This window comes from Pongo pygmaeus, chromosome 19 (assembly GCF_028885625.2).
Source record: "Pongo pygmaeus isolate AG05252 chromosome 19, NHGRI_mPonPyg2-v2.0_pri, whole genome shotgun sequence".
NCBI classification, from domain to species: Eukaryota; Metazoa; Chordata; class Mammalia; order Primates; family Hominidae; genus Pongo; species Pongo pygmaeus.
The window spans coordinates 18,863,186-18,880,657 of NC_072392.2; positions in this window are offsets into that span (position 1 = coordinate 18,863,186).

Genomic DNA, 17,472 nt, shown 5'->3' on the forward strand with positions numbered 1-17,472 from the left:
GAGGTCAGGGATTCAAGACCAGCCTGGCCGGTGAAACCCCGTCTCTACTAAAAATACAAAAAATTAGCTGGGCGTGGTGGCAGGTGCCTATAATCCCACCTACTTGGGAGGCTGAGGCGGGAGAATTGCTTGAACCCGGTAGGCGGAGGTTGCAGTGAGCCGAGATCACACCACTGCACTCCAGCCTGGGCGACAGAGTGAGACTCCGTGTCAAAAAAAAAAAAAAGAAAAGAAAAGAAATCTTATTCAGCCACTAAAAGGAAAGGCCAGGCACATACTACCAGGTAAATGAACCTCGACACCATGATCCTAAGTACCAGAAGCCAGCCGCGCAAGCCCACAGAGCACCTGATTCCATTTATACGCAACGTCCAGAATAGGCAAACCTATGAATTAAGCAGGGTTGCGCAGGACCTGGGGGAGGGGACAGGGAGTGACCACTGGTGGGTCTGAGTGGTGAAGAAGTTCTGGAACAAGACAGTGGTGCTGCTCACACCACATTATGAATGACCATAATGCTACTGAATTACACACTTTAAAATGGTTCAATTAGTAAATATGTATTTTGCCATAATTAAAGAAAAAAAATCAGCCCAAGGCACACCACCTGGCCATAGGCTGCATGAAGTTGCCTGGCCACGCTGGTGCTTTGCAGTCTTCTAGGTGGAAGGGTGCTGGCTCTTCCTTCCTGGGAGTCACGCTGTGGGGAGGAGAAAGGGGGTTTTTTCAGCCATGAAGGGCTGGGGGAGGGCCGGCTGGGCTGCCACAGCCAGGCAGCATGGGGTAGGACAACGGCAGGGGTGTCCGGCCTCTCCCTGGCCCAGCCCCTCAGCCACCCCCAGCTGCAGGACCCTGGGTGAGTGGCCCCTTCTCTGGGCTCCAGATGCCTCTCTCAAAAACAGCGTGGGGCCAGAGAGGGCAGCTCCAGGGGTCTCTCTCTTCTTGACCAACAGCCTGGAACCAGATGTCCTCTGCTGACTCGTGGGAATGTTGGAACTGCCAGCACAGGCTATCCCAGGACCGTCCCCCGGGCCACAGCAGCCAGTGTCCTCCCCACGCCAGGCCCTCAGACCCCATGTTCCCAATGCTGGGATATATCCCAATGTGTGAGGCAGTGCTTCTCAATATTTCCTGGATCACATGCTTCTTTGAGAATTAGAAAAACCAACCACACTCTTCCCAGAAGAGCGCCCTGAGCAGAGTGACGAGCCCGTTTATGACGTGGAGATTAAGAGCAGCTGTGCAGCGTCAGAGGGCCCAAAGCCCAAATCCCGGCCGTGCTGGGACTCACCATGCCTGCGCATCTCAGGTTCTTCCATCTGTGAAGTGGGTGTGTTAATAGCAGCCACCTCAGGGATTAGATGAGATCATTCATGCACATCACTTAGGAGATGCTTGGCACTGAATGAATGTTGGCAAGCCCACACTCTGCAATTTTCCCAAAGACTGCCCCCTCCCAGCCTTCATCTCCCTCTCCCTGCCTCTCTTCTCCCCCTCCCTGCCTCTGTCCTCCCCTCCCTGCCTGTCTTCCCTTTCCCTGCCTCTGTCCTCCCCCACCCTGCCTGTCCTTCCTTTCCCTGACTCTGTCCTCCCTCTCCCTACCCTGTTGCCCTGCCTTCCAAATGCCATCTCTCATACCCATCCTCATCCCCATTTCCACTGCCAGGGAAGCAATGGTGTTTGCACCTTGGTCTTCTAATCCAACAAGCTTGCCAAGCTTGCCAAACTCTTCATTCGTTCTTTTTTTTTTCTTTTCTAATGAGATAATCATACTGTCTACAAAACAACTAACTTTATCTCCTCTTTTTCAATATTTCAATATTGTAACCAGTCCATGTATATCTGAAAATAACAATCTCTTTTTTGAACTGTTCAAGTCTATCTATCTATCTATCTATCATCTATCTATCTATCTATCTATCTATCTATCTTGTTAGAGGGTGGATATAGATTCTGATTAATTCTAGATGTTGGTAGAATAAGGTTAAGTAGGTGTGTGAAAATACTGAGGGAGGCCAGGCACGGTGGCTTACGCCTGTAATCCCAGTACTTTGGGAGGCTGAGGCGGGCAAATCACTTGAGGTCAGGAGTTCAAGACCAGCCTGGCCAACATGGTGAAACCCCATCTCTACTAAAAATAAAAAAATTAGCTAGGCATTGTGGTGCACGCCTGTAGTTCCAGCTACTCGGGAGGCTGAGGCAGGAGAATCACTTGAACCCGGGAGGCAGAGGTTGCAGTGAGCTGAGACTGCGCCACTGTACCCCAGCCTGGGAGACAAGAGCAAAACTCCGTCTCAAAAAAAAAAAAAAGAAAAGAAAAGAATAGAAAGAAAGAAAGAAAATGTTAAGGGAAATCTCCAGAAAAATGGAAATAGAATGTATAACTTGTAAACTATTAGAGGGAAAACTGAAATGGGAAAAATGAAGTCAACCCAACAAATATCAGGAAAGGGAAGAAAAACAAAACATGGGAAGTAGAAAACAAAAACTTATATAAAAGGAATAAGTTCAAACATTTCAATAATCACATGTAATAAATGTGAATGGGTTAAATTTACCTATTCAGGAGTCTCCCTAGACAAAAAACCTATAGGACCTATATAGATTTGAACAGTTTGAAAAAGAAATTGTATTACATCTGTCAACTTCTGAGAAAAATATATTAAGGTCTCTCACTCTAATTGTAAAATTGTCCATTTCTCTTTATAGTTCTATCAGTTTTTGTGTTAAATATTTTGAAACTATGTTAAGAGCATAAGATTTCATTTTTATTTTGCTGGTAGATTGTCTCTTAGCAACATGAATTCAGATTTCCTTTTTTAATAAAGTTTTTGCCTTGAGCTCTGTTTTGTCTGATACTGATGTATGCTTACCAATAGCTTTTTGTTAGGATTTTATAAACTATATCTTTTTCTACTCTCATATTTAGAACCTTCCTGGGTCATTAGGATTTATATGTGTTTTTTGAAGGCAGGATTTCTTTTCTTTTCTTTTGTTTTTTTGTCTAGGGAGACTCCTGAATAGGTGAATTTAACCCATTCACATTTATTGTATGTGATTATTGAAATGTTTGAACTTATTCCTTTTATGTAAGTTTTTATTTTCTATCTCCCATGGTTTGTTTTTCATCTCTTTCCTGATATTTGTTGGATTGACTTCATTTTTCTCATTTCAGTTTTTCCCTCTAATAGTTTATAAGTTATACATACTACTTCTATTTTTCTGGAGTTTTCCCTTAACATTGTCACATACATACTTAACCTTATTCTACGAATATCTACAGTTAATTAGAATCTATATCCACTTTCTATCAAGACAAGAGCTTTAGCACACATTTACTCTCTACTGCTCCACAAACTCAACACTTAAATTGATAATATCTAATATTTTAGTTGCAGATTGTTATTAATTCTAAGCAATCAACACTTACTTAGATTTAATAAGTTTTGTTGGTTTCTTTGCTCATCACTGTTTCTTGTATTCCACTTCTTTTTTAAGACAGGGTCTTCCTCTGTCACCCAGGCTGGAGTGCAGTGGCGCAACCACAGCTCATTGCAACCTCAAACTCCTAGGCTCAAGTGATCCTCCCGCCTAAACCTCCCAGGTTGCTGGGACTACATGCAAGCACCACCACGCCCAGCCAATTTTGCTACTTTTTGTAGACATGAGGTTTCACTATGTTTCCCAGGCTAGTTTCAAACTCCTGGCCTCAAGCAATCCTCCTGCCTTGGCCTCCCAACGTGCTGGGATTACAGGTGTGAGCTACCGCACTCAGCCTCTGTTTCTTGGATTACTTTTTCTTCTTGCTAGGGCATATCATTTAACAATTCTTTCAAAAAGGAATTTTATCAATGCTAAACGTCTTAGACATTATTTTCCTTCAGGCTTTAAAGATAATTACTTCTTTTTTTTTTCTGGCTTCCTGTATTCCATTATTTTGCAAGTCGTCTGTTTTCAGTCTGAAATATTTAGAGTCTTTTTTATCCCCAGTGTTCTGAAATTTCAACACGTCTGTCCAGCAGAGGCTCCCTCTTCATTTATCCTGATAGGCACTGGCAGAGTTCTGGGACATTGCCAATCTCAGCTCTGGAAAATTTCTTCCCCTGCATTCTTTTGGTTGTGTCTTCTGGGACCAGAAAATGAAACTTTGACCCTGTCCTCCATGTATCCTAACTTTTATTCTGTGCTTTCCATCTCTTTGTCCTTTCATGCTGCCTTCTAGAAGTCCTCAACTCAATCCTCTCACTCATTTCTTTGCTCGTCAGCTGTGTCCATTCTGCTATTCATCCTATGTATGGAGTTTTTTCAATGACCAGATTTTAACTTCCTAGATTCTCTAGTTGATTTTTTTGGGGATCCAATAGCCTATCCCATCTCTCCAGGGATATTGATTACACCTTTCTAAGTCCTCATCCTGGTGCCTTAACTCCCTTTCCTTGGGTGTCAATTCTCTCATTGAGGAGTTTGCTGCCTGTCGTTCACAGGCTCATCTCTGTGTCTGAGGCTCATGGTTAGCCAATCTGCAAGCATCACAGCTCTCTCCCACAGCCTGCCCCACTCGTGGAGTAGCAGAATGCACCACCAGCCGCTACCTAATGTTCTGTGCCTGGGGGCCTCCATTCTCCCTAAACACACCAGCCTTCCAGGACAGTGCCTGCCCCTTCAAGCCTCGCACTCACATTACTTCTGATGACTACTCCCTCAAAACACAGATACCTGTGTTCTCTGCTTGGTCTGGGTGTGTGTGTGTGGTGTGTGTATGTGTGTGTGGGTATGTGTGTGTGGTGTGTGTGTGGTATGTGTGTGTGCGTGTGGTGTGTGCGTGTGTGGTGTGTGTGTGGTGTGTGTGTGGTGTGTGTATGTGTGTGTGTGGCGTGTGTATGTGTGTGTGTGGTGTGTGTATGTGTGTGGTGTGTGAGTGGTGTGTGTGTGGTGTGTGTGGTGTATCTGTGTGTGTGTGGTGTGTGTGTGGTGTGTGTGTGTGTGTGGTGTGTGTCTGTGGTGTGTGTGTGGTGTGTGTGTGTGGTGTGTGGTGTGTGGTGTGTGTGTATGGTGTGCGGGTGTGGGGTGTGTGTGTGTGGTGTGTGGTGTGTGTGTGTGTGGTGTGTGTATGTGTGGGGGGGTGTGTGGTGTGTGTGTGTGTGGTGTGTGTGGTGTGTGTGGGGTGTGTGTGTGGGGTGTGTGTGTGGTGTGTGTGGTGTGTGGTGTGTGTGGTGTGTGTGTGGCGTGTGTGGTGTGTGTGTGTGGTGTGTGTGTGTGGTGTGTGTGTGGTGTGTGGTGTGTGTGTGGTGTGTGGTGTGTGGGGTGTGTGTGTGTGTGTGTGTGGTGTGTGTGGTGTGTGTGTGGTGTGTGTGTGTGTGGTGTGGTGTGTGTGTGGTGTGTGTGTATGGTGTGCGGGTGTGGGGTGTGTGTGTGTGGTGTGTGGTGTGTGTGGTGTGTGTGTGTGGTGTGTGCTGTGTGGGGTGTGTGTGTGTGTGTGGTGTGGTGTGTGTGGTGTGTGTGTGTGGTGTGTGGTGTGTGGTGTGGTGTGTGTGTATGGTGTGCGGGTGTGGGGTGTGTGTGTGGTGTGTGTGTGTGGTGTGTGTGTGTATGTGGGGGGGGTTGTGGTGTGTGTGTGTGGTGTGTGTGGTGTGTGTGGGGTGTGTGTGTGGTGTGTGTGTGTGTGGTGTGTGTGTGGTGTGTGTGGTGTGTGGTGTGTGTGGTGTGTGTGTGTGGTGTGTGTGTGGTGTATGTGTGTGTGGTGTGTGGTGTGTGTGTGGTGTGTGTGTGTGGTGTGTGTGTGGTGTGTGGTGTGTGTGTGGTGTGTGTGTGATGTGTGGTGTGTGGGGTGTGTGTGTGTGTGTGTGTGTGGTGTGGTGTGTGTGGTGTGTGTGGGGTGTGTGTGGTGTGTGTGTGGTGTGGTGTGTGGTGTGTGTGTGTGTTGGGTGGGTGTGTGTGTGGTGTGTGTGGTATGTGTGTGGTGTGTGTGTGTAGTGTGGTGTGTGGTGTGTGTGTGTGGTGTGTGGTGTGTGTGTGGTGTGTGTGTGGTGTGTGTGGTATGTGTGTGTGGTGTGTGTGTGTGGTGTGTGTGTAGTGTGGTGTTTGGTGTGTGTGTGTGGTGTGTGTGGTGTGTGTGTGGTGTGTGTGGTGTGGTGTGTGGTGTGTGTGTGGTGTGTGTGGTGTGTGTGTGGTGTGTGTGTGTGGCGTGTGTGTGTGTGGTGGGTGTGTGGTGTGTGTGTGTGGTGTGTGTGTGGTGTGTGTGTAGTGTGGTGTTTGGTGTGTGTGTGTGGTGTGTGTGGTGTGTGTATGGTGTGTGTGGTGTGTGTGTGGTGTGTGGTGTGTGTGTGGTGTGTGTGTGGTGTGTGTAGTGTATGTGTGGTGTGTGTGTAGTGTGGTGTTTGGTGTGTGTGTGTGTGGTGTGTGTGGTGTGTGTGTGTGGTGTGTGGTGTGGTGTGTGTGGTGTATGTGTGTGTGTATGTGTGTGTGTGTGGTGTGTATGTGTATGTGTGTGTGTGGTGTGTGTGTGTGTGGTGTGTGTGTATGTGTGTGGGGGGGGTGTGCGGTGTGTGGTGTGTGGTGTGTATGTGTGTGTCCGTGTGGTGTGTGCGTGTGTGGTGTGTGGTGTGTGTGTGGTGTGTGTGTGTGGTGTGTGGTGTGTGTGTGTGGTGTGTGTGTGGTGTGTGGGGTGTGTATGTGTGTGTGTGGTGTGTGTGTGTGGTGTGTGTGTGGTGTGGTGTGTGGTGTGTGTGTGTGGTGTGGTGTGTGGTGTGTGTGTGTGGTGTGTGTGTGGTGTGGGGTGTGGTGTGTGGTGTGTGTGTGGGGGGTGTGTGTGTGTGGTGTGTGTGGTGTGTGTGTATGTGTGTGTGTGTGGTGTGTGTGTGGTGTGTGTGGTGTGTGTATGTGTGTGTGTGGTGTGTGGTGTGTGTGGTGTGTGCGTGTGGTGTGTGTGTATGGTGTGTGTGTGGTGTGTGGGTGTGGTGTGTGTGGTGTGTGTGTGGTGTGTGTGGTGTGTGTGGTGTGGTGTGTGTGGTGTGTGGTGTGTGTGTGTGTGGTGTGGTGTGTGTGTATGGTGTGTGTGGTTTGTGTGTGGTGTGTGTGGTGTGTGGTTGTGTGTGTGTGGTGTGTGTGGTGTGGTGTGTGTGGTGTGTGTGTGGTGTGTGTGTGTGGTGTGTGTGTGTGGTGTGTGTGGTGTGTGTGTGTGGTGTGTGGTGTGTGGTGTGTGTGTGTGGTGTGTGGTGTGTGGTGTGTGGTGTGTGTGTGTGGTGTGTGGTGTGTGGTGTGTGTGTGTGGTGTGTGTGTGGTGTGTGGTGTGTGGGGGGTGTGTGTGTGTGGTGTGTGTGGTGTGTGTGTGTATGCTGTGTGTGTGTGTGGTGTGTGTGTGTGGTGTGTGTGTATGGTGTGTGTGTGTGTGTGGTGTGTGTGTGTGGTGTGTGTGTGGTGTGTGTGTGTGGTGTGTGTGGTGTGTGTGTGTGGTGTGTGTGTGTGGTGTGTGTGTAGTGTGGTATTTGGTGTGTGTGTGTGGTGTGTGTGGTGTGTGTGGTGTGTGTGTGGTGTGTGAGTGTGGTGTGTGTGGTGTGTGTGTATGGTGTGTGTGTGTGTGTGGTGTGTGTGTATGGTGTGTGTGTGTGTGGTGTGTGTGTATGCTGTGTGTGTGTGTTGTGTGGTGGTGGTGGTCAGGAAGAGGGTTGAATTCACCTGTGGCTCCTACTGAGTACCTTCAACAATCATCCCATCAGGGCCCAGGGGCCTACAGTGGCCCCAACTTTTTGCAGCAGCCAGCCCTCTCCCACCATTGGCCCCAGCCTCTTTTGCCTTTCAGGCCTTCAGCATAGTGTCTGGTCAACCAAGCGCACCAGTCTTGTTTTCAACGTGGTTGTGAATTTTAAAAACATATTTTTTGTCCCCTTAGAGGATTTGGGATGATGGAGGAGGCTTCAGTGTGAGTCACCTGCTACCCCATCCCTTTCTATTTCTTGCATGCCTCTGGGCGTCTTAATCTCTGCAGCCTGAGGTGCTGGGCATCAGCCCTGGAGTCAAGCTGAGCCTGGACTGCACCTTCTCAGCATGACTTTTCACAGAATTGAAAGAGTCTAGGCCAGGTGCGGTGGCTCACGCTTGTAATCCCAGCACTTTGGAAGGCCGAGGCGTGTGGATCACCTGAGGTCGGGAGTTCGAGACAAGCCTGGCTAACACAGTGAAACCTCGTCTCTACTGAAAATACAATAAATTAGCTGGGCCTGGTGGCGGGTACCTGTAGTACCAGCTACTCAGGAGGCTGAGGCAGGAGAATGGTGTGAACCTGGGAGGCAGAGCTTGCAGTGAGCCTGGGCGACAGAGCGAGACTCTCTCTCAGAAAAAAAAAAAAAAAGAAAAGAAAAGAAAAAGTCTATGTGGGCCGGGCGCTGTGGCTCATGCCTGTAATCCCAGCACTTTGGGAGGCCGAGTCAGGTGGATCACCTGAGGTCAGGAGTTCAAGAACAGCCTGGCCAACATGGTGAAACCCTGTCTCTATTAAAAATACAAAAATTAGCCAGGCGTGGTGGCTCACACCTGTAGTCCCAGCTACTCGGGAGGCTGGGGCAGGAGAATCGCTTGAACTTGGGAGGGGCTGAGGTTGTGGTGAGCAGAGATAGCACCATTGCACTCCAGCCTGGGCAACAGAGTGAGACTCCATCTCAAAAACAAAGAAAACGTCTATGTGGACCTTACTTCATCTTCACCAGGAGGATTCATGACGTGATGAAGTGTCTGGCATCTGCTCAATACATGTAGGATCCTCTCCCCATTTCTCTCTTTCCACCGCCGTAGAAAGTCAACTCCTTCCCTGGTGTCTGTTTGCAGTTAGCGGTCTAGGCAGTGAGTGCTGTAGGGGACAGAAGAGACAGACTACCCGGGGGGCTGGAGTCGTCGGGGACCTTTTGGCGGAAGGGAGAGGCGGGCAGGGCCTTCAAGGAAGAACAGGCTTGAAATAAGTGGTGAGGGAAGGAAGAGATTCAGGCTGGAGGTGGGGGCAGGCGGGAAGGACAGACCAAGGTGAGGTGTGGGAATGTCAGGGAAAACCATCGTCTGCTTTGTTTAGGCAGAGGTCAGGGTCTCAAATGCCATAGGGGGCCAGGAGGTGACAAACCTGTGGCCAGGGCTGGGTCTGAGGGAGGGGAGACTGAATCCTGGGGCAGGATGCTTAGTCAGGTTACTGCCCAACCAGCCCAGCCGTCTGTGCCCACCTTCTGAGGGCTTACGGTGGAGGATATAAAAGTACTCTGAAAAAATACAGTGAGCCGCCAAAGCGCTTCTGAGGGCTGCCGGCTTGCAACCTCTCGTGTGTGTGGGTGCTCAGTGCTGGCACCATGGGAGGGGCCCGCAGCAAATGGAACCTACCATGAGAACAGGGACCCATGGATGTCTTTGAGCACCTGCCTTCCTCCTAGCCAGGCCCGTGCAAAACCCCAGCCACCCCCCAGTCCGTCTCTGGGGCCTCAAATGCCCACAGCACTTTGCTCTTTTAGGTGAAGTCACGGCTCAGGTGATTCATCTTGCTTCCCGGCCAACCAAGTGGTTGAGGTCCCCAGGGCCTGCCCACAGGAGCTTCCAGAACGTGCCTGGGGTCAGAAAGAGATGCTGATCGTTAGGAACATCCTTATGGGACCAGAACATGGGGCAGGTCTGGTCTGGGTGGTGACTGTAGGCCCCAAGGGAGGCCCCTCCAGGGAGGCAGGGAGGACTTAAGTATCCAGAGCCGGTCCTCTGGCGTCATCTAGTGGCCATTTGTGTGAACTGCAGCCCGACACCACTGCCTGATCATTCTCCAAGGAGCCAAAACTACCAGGAATCAGCAGAAAACCAGGGTGAGAATACAAGATTTCTGCCCACAGCCTGTTTGCATCTCCTCAGCCCTGCTTCTCTCTAAATTTTAAGGAGACTGATTATTGCTGGGTTCCTTTAGGCCCCGACCTGTGAGTACAAGCCAGCCTTGTCAAATCTAATCAAGGACTCTTTTTTTTTTTTTTTTTTTTTTTTTTGTAATTTTACCCAAATTGCCAACCGGGCAGAGACAATTCCTGGACAGGCAATTTGGCTACTATTTGTACATATTTCTACCCTTAAGAGTCATCTTGTTACAGCCCTGGCATAAACTGGCTTAGGGCCTGTAAGAGCCAAGAGGAAAAGTCTTTTTTGGACGGTAGCTCGTGAAGACCCAGCCTCTCCCTCTCCAAAGCCACAGGGCACCCTCAGCCTAGCCCCCCAGGCCTGGGCAGCTCTGGATAAAGGTAACACTGCAAAAGCTGCTGCTGACAGCCCACACTGCCTCCCCGCTGCAGGGAAGTCAGAGCCAGGGCTCGTGCAGAAAGCGCCGGTAAAGATAGGTGAGCCGCAGGTGCAAAGCCGCGGGTGAGAGGCATGCGAGGAGCCCCAGGAGCCCAGAGCGCCAGGGAGATGGGGAAGGCCAGGTCCTGAAGGGTCTTCTTCCAGTGCTAAGCTAAGGAGATCCCACTTCATCCCCAACGTGACAGGGAGCTGTGGGTGGGCTAGAGGCGCAGCCCGAGGCCCAGCTGAAACCTGCACAGAGCCCTGGCTTGGAAGCAGAGCGACTTTCCTCTTCAGGCCTCCTTAAGGTCTTGCTGGTAGTGGGTACTTGAGGTTTGTGGCTGGAGACAAGAAGGTTTCTGCTGGCCAAGGGTGAGCCCCCTACCCTGGTAGGCTGCTCACGGGTCCTCAGTCTGGCTGGCGCCCTGGGCCCATCAGACATTTGTCCACAGCAGCCCGGGGCGTAAGGGGAAGAAGAGCTGGCCCAGGAAAGCAAGAAGAGCAGGTAGGGAATGGGGTCCTTCCCCCTTCTTTCCCCACAGCTGCCTGTACCCATGCACACCCCATCATAAGCACGCACAGTCATTTGAAGGGGGCTGTGCTGCCATCTGGTGGCCACACCGGGACAATGCCCCTGGAAGGACTCCCAAGTTCCTGTGGAAGGCCCCTCTTCCCCATTTAGGACTCCCTCCCCTGAGCCCACCGCCTTGCTTTACAGAGGAAGTCAGTTCCCTCAATCGAGCAGCAACATTCTGGAATAAATGTCCCTATTTCCTTCAACCCTTTCTCATGGATGCTGACCCACTCTCATTTGTCAGCAGAGGAAGTCGGCTCAGAGAACTGTCACACAGCAAGTCGATGGCAGCGCCAGGCCCTGTCCTGCAGACTCCTTGTCCCTCTCTCCTCTGAAGCAAACTCTGGGGGCTGAGCTCCCACCCCAGCCTTGCTTGCTGTGTGGCTTGGGGCTTGCCAATGAGCCTTTCTGAGCCCTGGTTTCCTCGGGTTGACACCATGATGCAGGGTGTAGGAAGGGTTCAATGGGGCGCAGGTGTAACAGAATCGGGTGCACATGCGAAAACTCAGATGTGCAAATAACTGTTTCCTATTAACTACAACTAATCACTTTTTTTAAATTGCCAATTAAAATGAACTCAGTCTTTCCATTAAAGTGGTCTTTGGTTTAACTCAGGCTCCTTAGGGGAAGCATTGAGTCTATTCAGTTTCCGTGCCCTGGAGGGGCTGATGATCCCTCTGCACTTGAGAGGGTCTCCCTCATTTCCTTCCCTGCCACGGGGACATCTGGACCCAGGAGCTGGCTTCTGCTTCGGGGCCTGGCCGTGCTGCCTTGTTTTGGGGGGTGGGCCTCCGCCCTGCCTCCTCCACCATCAAGCTCCTGAAGCTCAGCGAGGGGCCTGCTCCCGAGGCCCAGCCAGTGAAGTCCTGCCTGGGCTCCAGGGGTGCTCTGAGCCCCTCAGGTCTGGCTTCAGCTCCCATCTGACCCCAGACTGCATGGTCCCCTGCAGCCTTCAGCCCCAGCTCACTTCACCAAGCAGGCGGTTGCCCACCAAAGTTCTTGACCGTGGTTCCTCCACAAGCACACAGGATCCCCTGGATTTTTCCTTTCCAGGCTGAGGGAGAGCAGGGGGCCTTGGGGCCCCACCTGGGACTCACCTGCTCAACCTCTGTCATGTCATGCAGAACCGGCCCCTCACCAGCCGGGGTTTCTGTGGGATTCCTGTTCTCTTGCTCATACCCCCCAACACATACAACTACTATTGAACCAAGACAAATGGGGGTCACTTCCCGGGGCCCTGGCTCATCCTCCAACAGCGTGGACCCTCCAAGGCTCTCCTCCCACCTAGGACCAGGGGCAGATTTCAGTCTAGTGGGAACTTTCCCCAGGTCATCTCCTTCCTCCCTACCCATTGACTTCCTGTCCTGGATGACACCTGCCCTACCTTCCCATGGGGTGGTGGGGGTCATCACTTGGCCTGATTGGCAGGAGTGCAGGGAAGAAAACTGGGGCAACAGGAGTTGTCTACAAAGTGCTGTCTCCATTGCATATGTAAGCACCAGGCCAGTCACATGGTGGAAGATCAATTCGCTCACATCCCCTTCTCCTCACCCTCCCCGGCCCCAAGACTGACAACTGAGGCCACCTCAGTGGCTGGCCCTCTGGCCTCTAAGAATTGGCCTGCTCTGGCCTAACCCTTTCTGCCTGTCCTGTGGTTTTGCTGCAAGCTGAGCGCCTGGCACCCCCCTCAGATGGAAGCCCAGCTCCTGACCCTAGGCCCCGCTTTACCCAGGAACACCTGGGCCCCAAGAGAATGCCAGGCCAGAGGACAGTGCCAGAAGCCACAAGCGCAGCCCCAGCATGGCCACCGCCTAGGGCAGCCCCAGCAGGCCTGGCCACGCAGAGATGGTTCGTGCCATCCCTAACCAGGAACAGCTCCAGAGGGTGGTTCTGTGGCCGTGAAATGTGCTGATCACAGTGGCAGGACACAGTAAGCACTAAGGAAACAGCTATTGTCGGACTGATGCTTGATGGGGTCCCAACAAATGGGGAATCCTGACCCAGAAAACTAAAGAAACCCCACGGTCTTTCTGCCTTGAAGCCCGAGGCTAGCCTGGAGGGCTCCAGTCCGCACCACTTCGGGGGGGGGGGTGTGTGTGTGTATGGTGCACACACGCGTGCCCCCTTCATCTCTGCCTCGTCATCCTCATCCCGGCTGCCATCCTTTGAGCCGCATCTATATGCCGGACACTCAGAGAGAGATGCCCTTAAAATGTCCATTTTGCAACTTAAAAAAACACCCCCACTAAAGCTCAGGCGTAGATGCAGAGCATAGAGGTCTGCGGGGGGGTTGGGAAGGGAGTTGGGGGGACAGCCACCCTTCCTCTGCCCTGGGCTGTGGCTCCTGCTGCCGAGCTTCCCTGCCTGGCTGGGCTGCCCAGGCCTCCCTCCCTCCCCAGCATGTGGGCCCCTCGTGAATGAGGACACATTTTACAGAGTCATGTGACCCCCCTGTGACCACCCAGCGGCCCATGTAAGAAGACCACGTGATGGAACCCCAGGGCTGGAAAGTGCCGTTAGTGCTACCCCAGGGTGCACGGGACGCAGAGCAGGCCCTGCCGCAGTGCTCGCCACACAGCAGCCTCTGTCGCCCGTGGCAAACAGGCCACATCCCCAGCCCATCTGTGCATTGGAGGGTTTAGACCCAAATGCTGGAAGTAAACTTAATCTGGTGAGACTGCTCCCATGCCTGTCCTCCAGGGCACTGGCCAGAGCCCCTCCAACATGAGTCATCGCCAGCCTGGGCCTGGCTGTTATTGACCTGGATGTCCTGGTGCGAAGCCTGTTCTGCTTATGGTGACTTCAGACCAGGCCACCTGCCCCCTGAGCCTCGCTGTGAGGCGTCACTGCACTCGTCACAGGCTCTGCTGCCAGGTTTGCCGCCACCACCACCCCTCGCTATTTCTGAGCCCTTTCTACGACATCATCTGCAACCACCGTGGGCCAGAGCTCAGCTGCTCGCTCGGAGCATGGGCATGGTGTGCCAGCTGCTCTGCCCTCCAGGGAGCGTCCAGAGGCCGGGAAGCAGAAGTGGACAGTGCAGTGAGAGAGCAGGAAGGACAAGAAAGCCTGGTCAGGCTGCGTGACCCCCTGGGGGCGAGCGTGCCCTGGGCCTCCCAGGTCAACGAGCTTTGCGCACGTGCACATGGGTGGCTTTGGGCTGCGTTTCTGTCACATGCAAGTGGAAGTCTGGAACCTGGAAGGGGGTCGCGGAGAGGTGGCGGCGGGCGGGGTGGGCAGCGAGGACCCCACCCAAGCTGGGTAGGGGCTGCAATGGGGAAGCAGCCGGGAACTTGGGCCAATTGCCCACTGAGGCTAAAGGTGAAGGGACCCAGCACAAGAATGTTTCGTGCTGGGACATGCTGGCCCACATGCCACCTGCTAAGGCTCATTAAGGGGTTGTCCTCCGCCAGGGTGGGCTGCCCGAGCACAGCAGAGACCGGCTCCCCACAGCACAGGTGCAAATGGACTGAGGAGGGATCTCCAGCGACACATGTGCCCTGGGAAGTGTGTGGTCTGAAGTCCTCACATCCCTCGGAGCCTGGAAGGGGGTGAGTGACAGGACAGAGGCTCAGCAAAGCTGGCCAAGGAATCTGTCCTTCCAAGGCATGGGACACCCCGCTCGGTGTGGGGGTCCCCATCAGCAGTTTGCGCAGCCCCTGGGCCCTCTGGGGTGGAGACAGGTAGAGGGCCCAGCCAGAGGGCTCTGCCACATCGTCCTTCACAAAAACGTCTGAGGAAAAGGCCACGTGGACAAAAGGAGGGCCTCCTGAGAAACACTGAGCAAGGCTGACCCAGGTCGAATGCCGCACGGCCTCAGGAACGTCACTGCACCTCCCGAGCCTGCCTCCTCCCCACACAGGTGGGAATGGCACTGCCGTGGACTGGAGAAGGATCAGAAGCTTTCCTCACATGCCTGGCCTCATCTGGCCTGACAACCCCACGGGGTGAGGACTCACAGCCTACATGTGTCAAGAAGAGCTGGCCTAGGGTGGGGAACCCGGGCCACTGAGCTCTGGACAGGCCCGGGCTGCTCTCCCCCTGGGCTCAGGCACTCGAGGAGTCCATGCAGGAGATGCCAGGGGTCCCTCAGAAGGTGACCTGTGCTCAACCCACCCCTGGTCAGAACCCCAGGCTCGGGGAACCACGACCCCCGGAGAGGTCTGAGGGCCCAGGAGCAGTGTCCCCATCCTCAGCAGGGTCCCCAGGGCGGGGGCAAGGCCAGGCAGCAGTGGCCCCTCACTGAGGACAGAAGGACACCCCGCACAGACAGGGATGAAGGGCCAAGGGGGAGCAGCATGGGGACAACGACAAGGCCCCCCTGCTGGAGGCCCCGCTGCTGAAGAGCAGGTGGGGGAGTCAGATTCCTCCGCCCTCTGGCAGGACAGAGAAACGGGCACATTCCCCACACACCTGAGCGTGCGGCCGCGATTCCTACATGCTCCACAAACCTGCTTTCCCAGCACCCTCTCCACCTGGGGGATGTCACCCCTTCTAGGGGCTCTGGTCCTACAGCTCTGAATCTTTCCAATATTTTCAAATGAATCACAACTTTCACCGAGAGCTGAGCCACTGAGAGGCCAGCACGGTGAATAAGGGAGGGATAGAGCTGACATGCCATGGGGCAGAACCAGGCCTAGCTCTCCTAGCGGGGGTGAATCTTCTTTTCTGGGGTTCAAAAACTGGTTCTGATGCAAAACAAGCTTCCCCAGCTTCCAAGAAAGTGAACTTCATTTCAATCAGAATTTTTTTGTTGTTGAGATGGAATTTTCTCTGCCGCCCAAGCTGGATTGCAGTGGCGCAATCTTGGCTCACTGCAACCTCTGCCTCCCGGGTTCAAGTGATTCTCCTGCCTCAGCCTCTTGAGTAGCTGGGATTACAGGTGCCTGCCACCATGCTCAGCTAATTTTTGTATTTTTAGTAGAGACAGGGTTTCACCATGTTGGCCAGGCTGGTCTCGAACTCCTGGCCTCAACTGATTCATCTGCCTCAGCCTCCTGAAGTTTTGGGATTACAGGCATGAGCCACTGCGCCTGGCCTCAATCAGGAAACTGTTGACATGATCATGAATTTGGGGTCTCAGCCGAGGTCAGCACAACGGGGACGGCAGCGGCCGGCTGAGCATCCAGGTGCAGATGGCACCTTGCTTATCAACGCCTGCTTCCCGTTTCCACCTCGGCAAGCTCCCCCTCCAGCCCTGGGCCTCTGCAGGGCACCTCAGCCAGGGGCTGGCCCCTTCTTCCACATGGGAGACGGTGCTGGGACCTGAGGCCCTTGAGGCCTCCTCCTGCTGCTCCACAGTGCCTCGGCAGCCCCTCAGTCACCCCTTGAAGCGCTTGTCACCGTCATAGCAAGTTGCTTTGAGACCATCCGTCAGGTGGGGTCAGGTTCTGAAACATTTTTGCCCCTGCAATCATTTTTTCTTCTTTAATTATGCAGCTGAAGCATATGCCCACCTCGGGGTGAGTGATGATAACAGCAGAGAACAAATGCGGCAATTTGGAGCATGGAGTTCCTAAACTGACCTTTAAAACTGATGGCAATTATCAATCTAAAAGGTTTCGGAACAGTCGGTCTCCTGAAGGATTCAGAGCATGTTATTCTTGCAGATGCTTGGTTAGGAGCTGACGGAGACTGCCCAGCCCTGCCCTGCCCTAGACTCAACAAAGATCCCCTGGCTGGGGCAAGAGGCAGGAGGGAATGCCCCCTAGTGGTACCCCGCCAGGCCCTGCTCCCCTCTTTGTGGACAGAAGGCCTCAGGGCCCCTCCACAGCTCCCTCAGGGTCCGTGAACACCACTCTCAGCAACCCGACCCACAGCCCTGCACCAAGTCGGCCCCCAGGCCCGGGGCTCTCCCTGGGCAGGAGGGAGGGAGGGAGGGAGGGAGAAACCAGGATGCGGCTGAGAAAATCCAGACAGGATTGAGTTTCTGTCATCAGAAGGACCCCCAGGATGGAAACAAGCCAAGTTGCTTTCTGCACCCCAAGTTATAGTCACAATGTTTTCAGGGTGTGGCTGGCCCCAGGAGAGTCCCTGTGACTCGAGTCTTCTGATGGGGCAGTCCCTCTCAGGACAGAGGGCGTGGAGCAGGTGGACAGGCCCTGCTGGGGACAAGAAAGGAGTTGCACATCACACATTCTCCTGGCCCTTCATGAGGAGGGACTTTCAGGGCCCCACAGGTGAGACCTCAGACAGCAGGAAGAGGCAGAGGGACTCAGGAGCAGCTGGGCAGCCAGCACCCCAGGGTCAGACTTCCCTCCAGAGCCACGTGGCAAGACAGCCAGGACTCCTCCAACCACCACCCTGCCTGGACCAGATGGCTTCAGATCATGTTGCAACCCCAAATGTATTCCTGGTCCAGCCTCTCCCCTTCCCCCCAAAGAAAAATGTCAGTTCAGCGGATGGGGGGGTGGGGGTGCCATGGAGATCTGCCTTTGGCCAAGCCTAGAGTTCTTCCTCCCTAGGCTGGGGTGATGGAGCCTGGAGGAGTCCTCCCTCCCTAAGGTGGGTGATGGAGCCTGGAGGAGTCCTCCCTCCCTAAGGTGGGTGATGGAGCCTGGAAGGGTCCTTCCTCCCTAAGCTGGGGTGATGGAGCCTGGAGGGGTCCTCCCTCC